The sequence below is a fragment of the Pararge aegeria genome, chromosome 15 (assembly GCF_905163445.1).
Source record: "Pararge aegeria chromosome 15, ilParAegt1.1, whole genome shotgun sequence".
Lineage (NCBI taxonomy): Eukaryota > Metazoa > Arthropoda > Insecta > Lepidoptera > Nymphalidae > Pararge > Pararge aegeria.
The window spans coordinates 10,646,462-10,664,897 of NC_053194.1; the positions used below are offsets into that span (position 1 = coordinate 10,646,462).

Genomic DNA, 18,436 nt, shown 5'->3' on the forward strand with positions numbered 1-18,436 from the left:
CGAATTAAACTCCAATGGCTCACTATTAGACACCGACGAAACTATCATATTTTAAGTTTTCTTTACACTATTCTGTTTCATCCACATACTCCGACTTATCTTAAAGATCGCTTTACATTTCTTGGTGCTATTTCAATTCTTTCACTTACTCTCCGTTCTCAGAGTGACAATAAGCTGGAAGTGCCAATCAGGCGTACGCACTGTTACAATGAGTCATTTACTATCAAGGCAGTTAAGTTGTGGAATGATCTTCCACGTGACATTCGTTACGCTAAATCACACAGTATTTTTAAGACTCGTCTAAAGAATTATTATTTAACACTGTAAGTATGATTATTATATTCCACATTTACTTTCTGTCCCGATAACATTATTATATATAGTTTTAGTATTATTTATTTTACCATATAGTATTTTATTTTATTTTATATATGTACTGTTTTTGTAATTTTTGTAATTATTAATATGTATGTATATTCTTAGAGTTTTGCGCACCGCTATAAGGATTCATATGTGAGCCAATTCCTCATAATGGTTGCCTGGAAGAAATCACTATAAGTGAAAAGGCCGCCTTTGTTACACAAATTTAATTGTACCTTTGTTGTTTTTGTGTGTTTTTTTTTTCTTGTGTGCAATAAAGTATTTTTGATTGATTGATTGATGAAGATGCTGATGTTGATCTTTGTTTAATTAGATAGGTATTTATTTAATGCACGTTTTCAAACTTACTAAGTAATAATGGTATTACTTTAATAAGTACGTGTATATTTGTTTTATTGGGTATATCTCTTAAATGCACCTAGTAATTTTTACTAAGTTATAATATAATTTGCTTTTAATAACTATAAGTATGTCTGTTTAATAAGACCCTTATGAATTACACTTAAATATTCTTACCAAGTCATTGATAGCATTAATATCATTTGTTTTAATAACTATGAGTATGTTTGTTTTATAAGGTACCTACGTAATATGTCTAATTATATCTACATAATAAGTAATGATTTGTTAATAACATATAGATAAATTATTAGATTTGCTATGGGCTACCGCGTGAAATTTATAATTTCTAGAGACATTACCATTGCTGTAAAAGAAGACCAATTTACGAATTGTCGGTTCATCAAAAGAGAGTAAATCTCAAGTAATTTGACAATCTGTATCTAAGTTTTGATAGCCATTAATAATAAGGAATTTGAACAGTATTAATTTAAGATTGAAATGATTTCTCATGTGGAACTAAATTGTTATTGGCGGTTTATTATATGTAGGCACATTTACGATTATTGTGGTCTACTATACGAGTAACTAGTATAAAATGTGATGAACGTTAAAAATAAAACAGAGCGAAGCAGTCTAGCCTAAATTATATCAAATCATATGGACACAGTTTGTATACATAAAGCTCATGGAAAGCGTTCGGTGACGATGACGCGAATTTCATGATATTGTTCGCCCATAAAGTGCTCAATGTGCCTTAAGAAGTTTTTACTTTCAAAACAGACTTCTAACAAATAAACTCTCAAAAGTATCGTAAGATGGAGAAGAACTAATTAAAAGTTTCCTTCTGTACCCACTAATAATTCGTTTGACTGTCAGAGTTTCGCGTCGTTAATTTTAATTAAAGAAACGTGGCACTGAGTTTGTAATAATATTAAAGCATTGAAATTGGTGATCCGCTAAACTTCGACACTGCTCGCGGATGACCGTCCATTCGTTTTAATTAACCCTCCCGCCCTCTGTTGGTCTCATCTGGGCCGCTAGTAGAAAAGTTAACATTTTTGTTAAATGTGAGAACTGCGATGTATCAATTACGACTGTAAAATTTCTGCAGTTTCGTTAACTTAACAAACTAGATATAACGTTTGAATGGATCACTGCTTGATTTACAATGTATAGGTTATTTGATCTCTTAAAAACTACATATTACGTAGTAACTATCAAAAATAAAGTTGAAGATTTATTTTTACTTGTTTGAAAAACTGCTTATATCTAGTAACTTAATCAAGAAAATCTTGTACCCATGCTAGAGAGGAAAGTTAGGATTGTCAATTGGCAGCGGTGAGCACTGGCAGGGGAAATTTGGGAAATATAAATTTCGAATTTATGAAATGAAACGCCTACATCACGTTCTCTCGCTCGCTATCTCGATGCTATTGAATTGAAAGGTGGTCTAGTGGTTAGAGCTTCGGTTTCCCTTTTGGTGTGACCGAGTTCAATCCCTGGCACGCACAACTAACTTTTCAGAGTTATGTGCGTTTTAATTTAACGAATTTAAATACCACTTGCCTTAGTGTTCGTCATAATGTTCTTAAAGGCATGTAATCCCAATGTTTCCAATCCGCACTTGGCCAGCGAGGTGACCTATGGCCTCAACACTTCTCCGTACTAGCAATGGGTCGATAATGATGTCGACGATTGCATTGAATACAGGATACAGACAAGCATCTTACGTACAAAATGATTTACCAGATTCAGAAACATAAGAGTTTATGAAAAACATAAGTTGAAAAAAGCACAGTAATTTACCAGATTCTTTTTCCTGCTCACCTAAATCTTTAGCTCGTAGTTCTAATTCTGTCCTCGCCTTTCCCCCAGTCCACGCATTCATCTCGTTCGTCGCATCTTGATTAACACCCGCCGTGATGAATTTACGCCGTGCTGACGTAATGGAAATACATACATCAAGTGTCCACCTTATTGGTTACTGGATTGGTTCAATGGAGCATATAATCTTAATGATTCAACGGTAGAGAAAGAGTAGATGAAAAATCGAATAGTCAGCGCTTCCAAACTACTTCCGGTGGACTGTTGTCATAATATCTTTCCGGAAAGGGGAGGGGAAAATATTGGTTATATTTATAATTGCTTATCTTTACAAGTTTATTTCTATTTGTTATTTACCTTTTAAAACTTAATAGTAGATTATTAATTTTTGCCGAAAAAATTGTTTGCTTTTTTCTTCTATCCGTGACTTCCTGTACGTTTTTTTTTTTGTGTAACGCAGCATTATTTTCCCTGGATAAAATCTATCCAATAGACGAAAAGTTTTGTTAAGCGTTTACATTGTAACTTTTACGAGTAGCTTTTCTGGGAGATATTAGTGTTATCCTTTATCCTTCTCCTATACGTCTGAAATATTTTATCATTTTCGGTTCAACGGAACAGCCATAACGTAGGTAACAATCCAACGAATACATACTTACGTAGGCATACTTTCGCATTCGTTATATTAGTACAGAGTAATTTATTACTACCTTAAAGAAAATAAATCGCTAAGCATCGCCTGTTTCTTGTTATATGGGCTTAGGTATTTCTCTTTATCTATTTATGAGTATATATTATAATAGAAACATTTATATTTTGACTCTCGCTATCGCAATTTTATCAAATTACCGATAAAACATAATGAATAAACCACCTGCGAAAGCATTTCCAATTAAATTAAAAGATAGAATTGAATAACTCAGCCCAAATCATTTCTTATCTACAATGTAGGGCCATTTGCATGCAAATAATATTACTTAGCGTTAATTTATCGCTCCTTTGCTCCCGTCAGGGTCAAATATTTTAACTAGTTATCTCAAAAGCGAGCTTATTTAGGTTATTGTATAATTCTACTAGCTTAAATATTTATTACTTTAGTTAAGGTATAACGTTGCTATGGTGGTTTTGTTTTCGGTTCCCTAGTTTATGTGGATGTCATGGCATGCCTTATCGTCGATGATAATCATGACTATCAATCTCGTCATCATCGTAATCATATCAACCAATTTCCTGCCCACTAAGAAGGCTCAGAGTCACTCAGCGGGCGACGGAGAGACCTATGCTCGGAGCTACGTGATCAAATAAGAAATGAGGAGATTCTCAGAAGAACCAGAGTTACCGACATAGCTCAACGAGTCGCGAAGCTGAAGTGGTAATGGGCGGGGCACATAGCTCGGAGAAAAAATCGACGTTGGGGTTCCAAGGTGCTGGAATGGCAACCCCGCACTGGTAAGCTCGGTGTTGGTCGACCGCCAACCGCCGCTAGACCCAAGCGGCACAAAACTGTGGAATTTGGATCGGTTGATATGATGATGACGATGAATTGCCCACTCTGTAGTGGGCAAGTAAGGGTCTCCTTCCCCAATGAGAAGGGTTCAAGTCGTAGTCCACCACGTTGGCCAAGTGCAGATTGGTGGATCTCACACACCTTTGAGAACATTGTGGAAAACTCTCAGAGATGTAGGTTTTCCTCACGATGTTTTCCTTGACCGTTAAACCGTGTAAACACGCATAACTTAGCAAAGTTAGAGGTCCGTGCCGGAGTTCAAACTCGCCCCACTTGATTTTTCATCATCATCATCATTATGAACGTTTTAAATAGACATATTATTTTATTACATACAAACTAGGCCTTGACTGCAATCTCACCTAGTGGTAATTGATGATGCATTCTACGATGTTAACGGGCTAACCTGTTAGGGGGTATGGCTGTTATATTAAACCCACACCCCAAAATCAGTTTCTACGTGACATCGTACCGGAACGCTTATTCACTTGTCGGTCTTTGTCGTTGGTGTGGCATCTACCACGGCCGAAGCCACCCACCAGACAAGTTTGTCTTTACGTCACGTTTGTACTATAGGGTCGGTACGAAGGGCAACGTTGTGAGCGACTGCTATATAGGTCAAATGTATATAAAATTAAATTGAACCAATTGCGATGCGTTGTATATCGATTTGGGCATGATTTATGCTATATTAAATTAGGCTCCATTAATAATGACGCCATGTTCTAGTATCTGTGATCTTGATTAAATAAATGATGGCTTTTAGTGTAATTTACGAGCTAAATTAATGAACGTATCTAAAACATAACTTTTATTGTACCGTCCTCTTGAACTAATTAATTAATGAAAGAAAAGAATGACCTTGAAGTTATCGATTATTAACACTAAAGTTTATTGAACTTGGAAACGCAAAAAAACTAGATCAACTCCTTTTTGTTATTGTATTATTTGCATTGAGTTACACTGTTAGGCAAGAACATGTTGAATTGCCGTTCTGAGATGTGTGTGTCTAATCAAATACTTGTTTGAGAGGTAGAGACATAGCACGGGTAACAAGGGTAGACTTGAATGACTCCGCTCAGCAAGATTGATATGAAAAAGATACACTTACTGTACAAAAAAATATATATGACAATGATGCAAGAGGGCCCTGCAAAACAAAAGTACAATAATTTATCTTAATTATAGCGTATTTAAGTGTTTTTTTTTTAATTTACCATAATTTTGGATTAGTCGTAAATCGTAAAAGTTTCATTTGCTCCGATAAAATTATTATTATTAATATTTATATCAAAGCCTAAAATCCATCTTTTTGGATGTGAAATGAAAAAAGTCAAGTCGAGCAAGTCTATGAATTGTAATTTGAGTTAGAAGTTAGAAGGTCAGAATTTACGATTTATTGCCAGTAATCCAACATCCGTCCTGCTCGGTGTGAGTATTAGAAATTCCTCGATTGTTCTAATTGAAACTTTCAAATATATTTTAAAAATATTTAAAGACTTAAAAATGCTTATACTTAAATAATATTTGTATTTAAGCATCTCCAACTGTTTTTTATTATGCGCCTTTTTGGTGACAGGTACAGAATACAATGATTCAATCAATGATCATGATGAATGATTTGATTTCTTCCTGAATTATACCTTATAGGTAAATTTACACAGACTATAAATTTTTTTAAAACTGAATTTCACGATTTTTCCACCGAGGCGCTTCTGCCTCAATGGAAGTTTTTTTTTATTTTCATTACTGCTGTTGAGTGTTTCAATGTATGTGTTCCATTGTGGTACAGACAGCTTAACTTTATTTGACTGCTGCTCCAATGTGGCACTATCACTAAGTGTAGATTCACGGTAAAGTTTCTATTGTGAAAGAAATGCCGGTAGTTGCCGCGTTCATTATTTCGAATGAATTGCCGAAGCGCGTAATGGCGGCGCTCCTGCTTACATGGCAAATTATATACCGGACGATGTCATTGTGATAAATAATTCTCGCTCGCCCAACGCCGTAAATGGTGGGGAAGCCATTATTTGTGTATTTAAATAAAATTATTTTTAATACACAGAAATGGTCCCGCAAATTACCATTCCCAACTACGTTGTTTGGTATTACGTATTCGTTTGAACAGTTGGAATTTGCGTTGATACCTCGAATTCGGAATAATGAATTATTTTTATACAACAATACGGACCTATATATTCGGGGGTTTTGTTAATTTAATTAGTATTTAATGGTATTCTTTTATTTAGAGTAAAAGGGGTGGAACAATGAACTGTATTGAATCAAATTTGTATTTGTTTTACGATCTACCTTTAATTTCTAGTAATAACTGACGGAACCAGATATGACCCACCTGACGGTAAGCGGGAAACCATCGTCTTTACACAGAGCAACACTTCGCAGGGCATGGAAGGAATACGTCCTACAAAGTGCCACCTTGTATCCGAAACCCCTAAGCGTAGGTGTTAAGGTTTATGTTTGTATGTAATTACATTGTCAACCACGCCCATCAGACCGCAACCTAGCAATGCTGCTTGGTGTCAGAAATAAGAACTCTGTAAAAAAGCTATACCTACTACTCATATATATTTCTAATATATTGGTTTGTGGAAACGTAAGATAATCTGTAACGAAAGTGATATGACCACGACAAAAACCTTTACGAACACTTCTCTACCGTGCCCTGTAGTGGGCAGGTTGATATGATGATGATGAAGTTATAACACTGTGATATTTATTTGAATTATTGTGTTATACTTTATGGTTTGTATAATAAAACGACGTACCGTAGCATTGACTTTATGCATGTAACATCTGTACAAGAAAATCCCATTGGATAACGTAACTATGTATTGGGAGGGAAATAATAGTAGATTATTTAAACTGATCTACTAATACGATGTCTTACTTTATGGGCGCTGCCTGGAAAAAAACCCATGTGTATATCTTAGTGTAGCATCTGATTGTAGCGACGATGTTGTTTCTAGAATCCTGAGTGTGAGAGCTTTTACCTTTGAGAGCAGGATTGTTTATTATAAATCCTAGTTCGATATTATAACATATCGATAACATACAGCCGTGACAGTAGTGTGTAAGGACCCTTCTTATATTCTGAAAGATTAATGCTTATATCTAAAAAGGCTACAAGGTTAATTGCAAAATTATTGGCTCACTTAATTGCTGCTATTACATTTATTTTTATAAATTTACGTTAATTATATACAAGGCTCTATTTATCAGCCCAACCAATTCCGGACCACTTGCCATTTTTTACAAAGACCGATTGTGATCTGACCTTTGTAACCCGCCAAGAAAGCTAGTAACACATTACGATAGATTAAACAACCATCAGATGTTAATGATTAACACAGAACGACAACATCATGTATTATCTGGAGCACGTTTGATGATAATAAATGAGAAAAAAAAATGTTATTGTAATAATCTTAACATTAAATATAAAACCAAGCTACTACTAATGGACGCTTTATAATTAGTTATACATTAAAATATAACTGTTATACTATTTTTTAGCAATCCAGCGTTACCAAATGTTATTTCAGGGACGACTATCAATAAATTAACTGCAAGATTATAACAATTACTTTTTATTCTATGAAGAATTACTTATAAAGAGCTTTTAATTTTTTAAGAATTGTAAGAATGAAGCGGTGATAGCGCATTGGGTATGAGCTCGACTGCACTTTCGGGACACGCACCTCTGACTTTTCTAAGTTATGTGCGTTTTAAGTAATTAAAATAACACTTGTTTCAACGGTGAAGGAAAATCATCGTGAAGAAACCTGCATTCCTGAGAGTTGTACACATTTTCTCAAGGTGTTTGGAGACCACCAATCCGCACTGTGCCAGCGTACAGGACTACGGCCCTTCTCATTGTCGGAGGAGACCCGTGCTCTGTAGTGGGCCCGTTATGGGTTGATGTGATGATGATAATGCTGAATAAAGAGCTTGAGTATGAATTATGGTTAGAAATAGCTTATTCTTAAACACTTTGAGATGGTGAGATTAAATGGATACTGTGTACTGTGTTGAGGGATTCATCGCGTTTGGAATCCTCATAGCTGTAGTTTTAAGTTAACGAAAATGGTCATCACCATAAACCCACTAACTGCAGAGTAAAAGAATTTATGTAATATTAAAATTGGATATTCTAATCAGATGTAGATTTTTGTGCAGCTGCATTTGTAATAGTTGTTATACTTTTAATGCCGATGTCATCACCTCACGTCCGATTATGCCATTTTAAAATGGAGCTACCAAATTTAATTACAAACTTTATTGTCGGTAACATAACATTTCGGCATTACCGTCAAAATCAGCGCTTAGCATTTTTCATCTATGAATAGCACAAAGTCGAGTTTGCGGCCATTTTACATATTTTTAAGAAACTTTTTATTGAAACTTTTTTGCTTTGGACCTATCATAATTAATAGAGCATAGCAACAAAGTAATTTATTACTATTGTCATTATTATTACACTTAACGCGTCAGTGCTGCCACCTGTAGAGAAATTACAAGACATACCGATACCGATAACAGCTGAGAAGACGGACTGTTATCTTTGAAGTACTGACGGGATTCATTAAAACTAGGTGCCTAAAACGGAGACATTAGTTTTAATAGTGTAGATAAGAATTATTTCTGAAACCTGTTCGTTCGGAAGCGCTCGGTTATTTACTGGCTACGTGATTTGTAATGTAATTGTCTTTCGAGATGAGATATTTACATTGATCTCCACTTTAGATAAGTGCTTTATTAATTAGAAATCCATAAATTCGTGTAAAGAATTCTGATGAGAAAAATATCGGTCCGCAGAGTCGTGTTTTTTTTTTATTTTAGATTTTTTCCAACATTTCATGACAATAAAACTTTAAATAAACATGGATATTAAACAATTCAAAAGGTCTATATGCTCAGCTCCTTTTAGGGGTCAGTATTATTGCTGAATGATGCTTAAAATATCCATAATAAACACTTTTGAATAGTAAAGTGTCATGGAGTTCGTAATAATTTTATTTTGTTTTTATATATTGCCCAAAAAAAGAGGGATGGTATTAGTTTATACACTTTTTCAGTATGAGTCATGCTGCGCTTAGTGCTGTTTTTGTTTTAGGACGTTACAAATCACTTCTAGTATAACAAAACATATTCTATCACTAAAGACTTCAAGCTTAAGTTGTTTAATATATAGACATTGGAAAATTATCAGCATACCACTACTAAACTGTACTATTAAAATTTATTTTATTCAGACGCTGTTGTAAAATCAGATCACCAAATAAATTGGGATCGAAAAGAATGGATTCACAAATTTCCAATGACCTCGTTACAAAATACACTAGTAATGGATAAATAAACTTCTTCTCTAGTCTGTTAATAATTAAATGTGATGTGATATATCGCGCGTTGCGTGGCGTCCATCGTTACATGTGTGTTTCAAAAAGTCGCAATTTAATAAAAACAATTTTATTTTTATTTCAGGCATCAAGGCTCATATTTTTTGTTATTAAAAATGCATTATTTCTTTAAAACTAAAAGATAATTAAATTATAATAAACAGAAATGTATACATAATATTTAAATATGTGAATCACTGCCGCTCCAATACATTTGAAATAGCAGAGCAGTAACTCACATGCCTGCAGTCCAACCTGCCAGTAATCATCTTCAGGATGCTGTTGGTGCTTCCCCACAACCTTCCCACCAGGGAGCCACATCTTTTGCGCATTGTGATAGAAGCAGTCCACTCTAGCTTCCGCAAACATCCCTGATGCGCTACAAATATATGGTTTACATATTATGAAGTAACATTGTATAGGGAACTCGATCAACGACAACGACTTACACTTTACCGTAGTTTTTTCTGGCGCTTGTCTAATAAATAACTTTGAATTTAATTATAATAAAGATAAATTTATGTAAAGAAACGAAGAAAATAATTTAGGAAACAAAACCGACAAAACAAATCGTTTTTCTATACACCGATGAGATATGAACATTAATGCCTTTTAAGCAAGTGTGATTAACGCTAGGATCATCATCATGTTTTCTAAAATGAGCGGCCTTTTGCCCAAGACCATTTGGTGGTTCGTATCTACATCCTTTACTACACCGACTACCGGCTAGAACATGTAATACTTCAGAGTTCTATTACCCGATAAATACTTTTGTCAAAAAGCGTGTCTAGTTGGTTCTTCTTATACTAAATAAAGATCTTTGGAGATGGAGAATGGAACTTCCCTAAGGATGTAACTTCTATCACTGAAAAGCAAGAGAAAAAATTATAATTTAGCGGAATAGAAAAATGCCACGTGGCACACGGAAACTAGTATTAAAAAAACTGGTTAAGTGCTAGTTGGACTTGAATACGAAGGGATGTGCACAATTAAACACTACGTAGTATTTGCATTATTGAAGCACAAAAAACAAAAAAAAAACTTTCTTTAATCGTTTCCTTAACTTGATCTCTTTCATCTATTATCTGTTGCAATAGAAATTACATTTTGCAAAAATTTCAACTCTTCGTTTTACAACGATTCATGACATACATCCAGACAGACACTGATAGACGGACGGACAGACAGACGGTTCAGTTATAGGTTCTCGTTAGCATCCTTTGGGTGCGTAACCCGAAAAAAACTCAAGTTTTATTATAACTCTAGGTGTTGTGAACGATGAACTTTCATTGTTTTCTGTTACTGTTTCTAAATAAACTCAATCAATTGATAAAACAAACAATAAATTCCAAAAAACGCAGACTACGTTACATTTTGATGTGCGCGATACATCGATGTATTTTATTGTTACAGTGAGTATGCGTGAATAAAAAAATATATCTAACGTGTTTATATAGGATAGGGTCTGTACCGAGTCTCGATCGTAAATGTCATCTGAAAATTTATATTCATTACGATTAGATAGCATGCCACAATGGTATACTATTGTTGGGAGCGTGTACCGGGTGATCGATGCACGATATTGCGTTTTTATGGTTGACGCGGAGTTCGTCTTTCACGTTTTGATTTATGAGCGGAGTAGTAGAAACAGTAGGATATGAGTATTCTATTGCCACGTATTAATCTCTTACGGTTTAATTTATATACCTACCGCCCACTATATGACCACTATTGACTCTCTACTAGCTTCGTAACGGTATTTTATATGTAAATTTAAGATACAAATGTATTGAATTATAAGTAATAACATGACTACTTTAAGATACAATTTGTTTTTAATATATTTTGGAGCCTCAAAAAATGTACTGAATATTTTCTTTTTAGAGATTCGCATCTCATTATTGAAACATATAACCCTTAGAGGAACAGTAACGTGTCGTATTTCTTTCGTCACAGCTTATTTTCTTGGAATATAATTGACGGAAAAAGTATATTCGAAATCTGGTATAATAATAGTTTGAGTAAATTAGTGTTCTGAGTGAAATATGACATAAGTTTAGCGTTAATGAAGAAATTCTTGTTTAGAGGGAAACATTGGTAAGTTAAGTTATTCATGATGACTGACTGACTGTTGGGACTTATTCAGAAATAAAATACAGTTGTTCGCTATTTCACATTTTTTTAAAGAAAACTACATTATAAAATTATTTTCATAGGTCTATCAAATTATTCGTAAGCGATAATAGTGTGTGTAGTGTACAAACACTTTTATCGACACTGTTCGTTAAATATGTAAGGATCTATAATACTGTAAGAGTTAGTATGAAAGTCCTGATCAAGAAAACGAATGCACGCCCGCGTGCCGACTGCAATTTGCAATTCCTCTCAATACCTTGGATTTACGAGCCATTTTCAATTTTACGACCACCTGACGTGGCCACTTATATAGCGCCATGATTCTTTGACATGACTCCTTTAGCCTCGCACAAAGTAATAGTGCCAAGAAGACAGTGTAAAACAGATTAGTTGCATGTAATTACTGCTCTAAAAAAATGTGGTACCCGATTCGGTAATTTGGTAAGATATGAAATTACGTTGGAACTGGAAAATTGCTATCAATTAATCAGCATACCATTAATTTGCATTGTGTAACCTCATAAAACGCTTCATCAAAGAGGTTTTCGTAAATTCCCGAGTTCGAATCCCAGCGTGCCACGCACCACTGACTTTTCGAAGTTATGTGTGTTTTCAATTTAAGCAATTGAAATATCACTTGCTTTAAACGGTGAAGGAAAGCCTCGTGGGGAAACCTGCGTGCCTGTGTTCTCCATAATGTTCTCAAAGGCGTGTGAAGTCCACCAATCCGCACTTGGCCAGCGTGGTAGACTACCGCATAAACCCTTTTCATTCTGAGAGGAAACCCGTGCCCTGCAGCGGGCCGATAGATGGGTTGATCTCGATGAACCTCATAATGAGACGATGGGTAATTAATTTGGTTCCGAAACAGAGGTTACAAAAAGGTAAGTGCTTATAAGGCATTCAGTTTTTAGTGTTCAATGTTAAATTATGAATCGTTCATGTTGGCAAGGAGCAATTGCTGAGTTTTTTACCGGCTCCTCGGTAGAATCTGCCTTCCGAACCGGTAGTAGAGTCGTTACAAACAGACAAACTTGATACTGATGCAAATTATAGAACTTTTCAAAAGTGTTTATAAAGTAAGCTTACGTCAAATAAATAGATTTTTAAATTTAATAAATTGATAGCGAATTTCCTAAATTTAAACTTACCATTAGATGTGTGCTAGTTTAGTGTGCCTGTTTGGAAAGAATATTTGCTGAGTGATATAAATTTCTCGAATATACTACCAGTATAACGATGCAATGTAAACCAGATCATTACCTACCCGTAAACGCATATTATATAGGTATTAATAAAAAAGTAAAAGCTGTGTGAGCGCAGCTTAAAGAATCTCATCTGCGCAGTACATCGTGAGTGTCCAAGGTGCGCCAAGATGGTAGGCCTTGATAGGTTCCAACTTGCATATTGAGTCTAATTTGTTCTTACATCAGTTACGGACTCCTAGTTAAATTTAATACCACGGTAAAGTGGTAACGTAAAGGATTACGCCTTGAGGGTATGACGCTCGTTAGGAATTTGTATGCGGCTTTATGTCGAGCGTCTACATATTATACATAGTCGTAAGTCTTGCAATTTTGTGTACGCATATTGAGAATATAATAAAAGTGGTAAAAATTTTTATGTGTTTGAATATTTTATTAGTAGGTATAGACTTATTTATTTAACTGGCATGTTTGATTCTCGGTTTGAACCACCAATTTTTAGAATGATAAGGCTATCCCGGTTATTACCACTGACATAATAATCGTTAAAGCCCGCAAATCTGCATTGGAGCATCGTGAAAGACATCTATCCTTTGAGAGAAAGGACCAGGAGAAATATGTTAGATAGATATCCATAAATGCTAACTTTTACTTATTCGTAACATTCACCAAACCAAACCTCGTGTTACAACGGATTATGCAATCAAAATATTTGTTCAGCAACAAAGACTATATTACAGTATTACTTTTATTTCACGGTCTGTCTTCAAAGGCTAGCTACAAATACTGAAGACTGAAAGAAAATAAATAACCACACGTAATATGTTGCTTTCAGTGCGTAGTAGTGAAGGGTACTGTTAGTTTTATATAGAAACGTATTAAAAAATGGAGTGCCATATACGTTTAATTACATTCATTTTTATTTGATTTTTTGTTTTACCACAAGTAAGAGTTTGACCGCATTTTTACCTGGTGTGATGCTGCAGTCTTAGATAGTATCGGGCTAACCTGTTGGAGTCTGGCAGGTTAATTAAACCTATAACCCGGATCAGTTTTTACGCGACATCGTACATACCAGACAAAAACGGTTTAATTTTTGCACCTTAAACTTATAGCAGCTAACAACACTAATTGACCAATTAAGAGTAAGTATACAACTTCTAAGCATGCTGGCTGTACATTAGACTGCATCATTACTTATTATCAGGTTAGATTTCAATCAAAACCGTATTTTACTAAATATAAAAAAAACGAACACCCTTTGATTGGTTAGTTATCTAAAATGACAGAATTAAACAAGTATGAAATTTTAATTCATTTCATCCACCAACAGTGTTCAGCCAATGGTTACAAATTAATGTTTCGCGTGAATTCACTCATATCCGCATATTTGTGCAGTATTTAGTTAGTGTTAATAAATGCGGAACCGCACAGGGCGGTCGCGGCGCACTTTGTCTAACACACGGTGCCTCGCGGAAAGCTAGCGCTGCGGTTCGCGATGAATAATTGCGCTCGGAACCGATGCACAATGGCCAATGCGAGTGTTTAAATGCCCTATTAAATCTTACGGAGTGCGTAGGATTCTGTGGGATTCAATTACGTTTTGTGCGCGATGAAAGGTACCGGAGTTAAACGCGTAAACTGAGCCGCGAGTCGTGAACACATCCCGACACCTCGCTGAATGAGGCCGGCACAAAGGGTGAGAAAGAACACTGCGCACAATGGGTATCGCGCCAGGGGCAGATTGAATAAATGCTAAATTAAATAAGAGCAAATAAAACCCACCATTAATGAGCAAAAGCTGACGGATAATTCGTGTGTCAAACAAAGCGAGCTCGGTTGCTGTAGCTGGACGCTGGGTGAGACGGCGGGCGCGCCATTTTGAGAGGATTTGATTGCATTTCAAATCTCTTGTTTTTTCTGCATAAAACGAGTAATGCTATAGTCTGGGCCACCAGTTAAACTTAAAGCCTGTGTTCTAAGAAATGTGTAATTTAATACGAGCTGTGATTCTTTTTGTGGATTTTATTCAGTGAATTAAGATTCATTTGATTAAAATTAGACTAATGACAACAAATAAAATACTGGTTCATTTATTTATTCAACACATGTAATACAAATTAATTACCGCATTCTAGAGTCAATAAAAATCTAATATGCAAAATATGAAGGCGCCTCCTTCTTTTCTTACTCCTGTATAGATTATTATGGTTTTACATTTAGTATGTTAGATAATAGTATATCCATCCAAAACAGTATTTTGGTTGCAGACAATTCAATATAGAGTTTTTAAACCACAACGTATTTCGGGAAATGATAAAAGTAACACTACAATATTACCAGATTTATATAAATAATTTTGTTATCTGACCACACCTTCTGCTAATATAAGTACTGCCTGTAAACGTTGTTCAACGTCTTTTAGCCTCATAAACATCCATTTGTTATGAAATTGTTATTTAAGTGAACTTAAACTAACGTTAAACTAAAGTTAAGTGCACTGGACGTGAAATTGAAAATTTTCCACAACTATAATATGACCGATTACACCTCCTGTGCATTCGGAAATAGATCATTAAACGCTATCTAGACAGCCTTATAACATCATAAAAAGATTTTTTTTATCCACTTATTATTTACAAAGTCAGCAAATAAGAAAAAAAAAAAACACTAATATTATCGACGACTGCTCTTGTGCTAATGCATTCAAATACTGATAACTAAACGTTATCCCGATAGCCTTAAAGCTTCATATATCATAATCATAAATAAACCATTTTAGTTTTTACCCGACGGACGGCCAATTGCCGCAGTTTGCAGCGACCCTGTTTTCTGATTCCAAGGCCGTGGGTTCAATTCCCACAACTGGAAAATGTTTGTGTGATGAGCATGAATGTTTTTCAGTGTCTGGGTGTTTATATGTATACTATAAGTATTTATATATATTATTCATAAAAATATTCATCAGTCATCTACCCATAACACAAGCTACGCTTACTTTAGGACTAGATGGCGATGTGTGCGTTGTCGTAGTATATAAATTATTTATTTATTTATGACCTCTCCTACCCACTTACTCATATAGAGCGATGTAAAATTTGAGTTTCCTGACCATAATATGACCGACCAAACCTCCTGCCTTATGTATTGCATTGAAATACAGCTTCAACTTCGAAATATCATATTTGATTATGTCTGCTAAATTATCATAAAGGTGTCCGCAGGCACGTAAGTACCAAAACAAGAATGTACCGAATTGCCTTTGTAAAGATTTTATCTCGCCATTAAATGCTTCTAACCATCACATAATATCGAGCGCCTCACTCAAAAGTAACGGTCCTATTTGGCTTGTTACCATTTAGGATGAATTAATTTGTTCTCTCTTCAATACGTGTAGCGATGTTTGAAGTGTGCTATTACGGATACAAAATGTGTATGTAAGCACATTTAAATATTTTTGGTATGTTATTTAAGTCTTGTCTTTTGAGATTATTGTTTTGAGGTCAGTGCTTTTTGACCAGAAGATAGATAGATAAGTTCTCAATAATTTTAATACAATATTGAAAATTGATTTGTAATTTTTAATTTGGTTATATTTGATATTTTTGTAAATCATATTACTTCTTCTTGTGTACAACCTTACCCTAAGTTTTTTATTTTTCCCTTTCCTTTGTTGGGTTGCCTGGCAGCAGTGGCGTCCATAGAGGGTATGCACAGGGTATGCAGATGATAAAAAATGAAGAAAATCTCCAGTACGAGTAGTAAATATTTAAGGGAGGGCTTTTTATAACTCTTATAATGCCTATCCTTAAGTTTTTTATAACTTGTACTGGAGATTGTCTTCATTATATATACATACACCGTGCATCAACATGCTCTATGCACGCCACTGCCTGGCATATATCGCGTTTCAGCGATAAGGCCGCCCATTGTACCTGTGTATTATATTTAGTATTTTTTTTGTTTATAATATTATTCTTTTAGGTGTACTATATAGTGTATTTTCAGTTTCATTTCAAAATTTAAATAAATTCAAACTAGAATCATTCTAGCAATATTGTGCGAAGGCGGTCTTATCTCTTAAAGCCATCTCGTCTAGACAACCCCACCTCGAAGAATCGAGTTAATTAATGAAAAGTTTAGGGTAGATTAATCGACAAAATCTCTTCAGAGGTGCAACAGTTGGTTATCAAACCACACGGGTTCGAATTTGTTCTGCGGTTTGCGCGGCCGTCCGGATAAGGATGTCGTGTTAAAAAAAATTATATACAGTTCCTAGTACATTTTTCCTTTGCGAATTGTTTCGTGTGTCATTTATTAAAAGCTTTACTTGCTAGTAAAAATTAATATGTAGTCTCTTCTCAGAGTCAGGCTGGCCAAGTACGGGATTGGTTGACTTCACAAGCCATTATGTACTCTCAGTCATACAGGTTTCCTCACGTTGTTTTCCCTCACTTTTAAAGCAAGTGATGATTAGTTGGTTAAATTAAAGACGCAAAAAACTGTAAAGAATTAAAGATGCTTGCCGGGGATCCAATAAGCCGAAGCTCTACCCACTAGGCTACCGCCGATGTCTAGTTGAAATTTAAATTAATGAATACCTATTTTCTACTTTTTAGATGCAAAAGTAACAAATAACATGACTCAAACAAGCAAAGTGTTCTTGACATATTTAATTTCAAATCATTCACACAATGAGCTTAACAAATATAAACATTATACAGGTATTCAGTCGCTAGAGGATTTTTCTAATTCCAACACCGTTGATAAATTTAATAAGATAACTCTCAACGGTAAATATTGATAGCATTTGTATTCCCACATAGAGCCGGTGAGAGATTGATATCGTTCAAACAACGTAGCAACAAATAGCTCCGTCGAAATAATAACGCCCTGTTAATATAATTGAAATAAGAATCTGATAATCGAATTAATCTCGTGCAGGCAACTTAATTAAGGTAGATGTAACAGCGTATAATTTGGCTCGAAATTGTTTCGTCCAATCGGTATCGTTAGCGTGATGAGTCACCCACGTGATATTGTTTGGTTTCATAATAGCTAGGCTATAATTTGGATGTAATCGCTATTCGTAACTGGATAGAATAATAATAATCTTTCACCCATTTCGATACGTTAACAAGGTAGGTAGGTTTCAAAATACTTTGTGTTTGTTACGAACTCTTATTTTAGAGTTCACTGTTGTCATAAATGTTTTGACAACGATGTTCCTCCCTATTATACAAAGTTACTTATTATAAGAAGTTTATGTATATGTTAGTTGCCCAAAATGGAAATAAAATCTTTGTTTTTTGGAAAAGACCACGGAAAGTTTTTTATACCGTAAAACCTACACTGCGAAAGTGAGTTTGATGGTTCCTTCTTTCTTTACAAAGCAACGTTTGCATTTATGACATTAGTTGATAATTAGGTGTGTATACTACATCTGAATGGTAGTCCTAGAGAATAGCGCGTTTAAACAATGGAAAATAAAACAAACTCTTAAGCTTTATTATTATAAGATTATTGTCTTATGTACCTATCTACATAGAATACTTTAAATGTCAGACAGTCAAAATATTCCCACAGTATTTTTAAAATACCTTTGCATGAGTAATCTTAATCGC

At 34.8% G+C, this 18,436-nt stretch overlaps 1 protein-coding gene across 2 annotated transcripts in view; it reads left to right on the forward strand.

Annotated features, from left to right (window-relative positions):
• LOC120629772 (lysine-specific histone demethylase 1A) overlaps window positions 1–18,436 on the forward strand; it is a 464,274-nt gene that overhangs the window by 169,477 nt on the left and 276,361 nt on the right. The gene's annotated exons all lie outside the window — the stretch shown is intronic.